Here is a 780-nt window from a genome sequence, read left to right as displayed (position 1 = left end):
TATGAGCAGGAGCAAGGACAAGAATATTCTTGTTGAAGCAGATCCAGAACCTGAAAGGACTCTGAAGAGAAAATTAAAAGAAGCTAAATTACAACAATCCAGAGATAACCTTTCAGAAATTTTCGAACATCCTGTGAGTAATGGGACGCCTATGAAGAAGGGAGTTCTTGAAGTTGATACTCTGAATGCCATATTGGCTCAGAATAAAATATTGACTCAGCAAGTCAATATGATCTGTCAGAGTCTGCATGGAATGCAAGCTGCATCCAACAGTACTCAAGAGGCTACTTATGAAGAAGAAGCTTATGATCCTGAGAACCCTGCAATAGCAGAGGTGAATTACTTAGGTGAACCTTATGGAAACACCTATAAATCATCATGGAGAAATTATCCAAATTTCTCATGGAAGGATCAAAAGCCTCAACAAGGCTTTAATAATGGTGGAAGAAACAGGTTTAACAATAATAAACCTTTTCCATCATCCACTCAGCAACAGACAGAGAACTCTGAACAAAATGCTTCTAATTTAGCAAATCTAGTCTCTGATCTATCTAAGGCCACTGTGAGTTTCATGAATGAAACCAGGTCTTCCATTAGAAATTTGAAAGCACACGTGGGCCAGCTGAGTAAAAGGATCACTGAAATCCATCCCAGTACTCTCCCAAGCAATACAGAAGAGAACCCAAAAGGAGAGTGCAAGGCCATTGACATAAGCAAAATGGCCGAACCCAATGAGGGAGAGGAGGACGTGAATCCCAAGGAGGAAGACCTCCTGGAACG

This window comes from Arachis ipaensis, chromosome B04 (assembly GCF_000816755.2).
Source record: "Arachis ipaensis cultivar K30076 chromosome B04, Araip1.1, whole genome shotgun sequence".
Lineage (NCBI taxonomy): Eukaryota > Viridiplantae > Streptophyta > Magnoliopsida > Fabales > Fabaceae > Arachis > Arachis ipaensis.
This window is presented reverse-complemented; position numbering follows the sequence as displayed.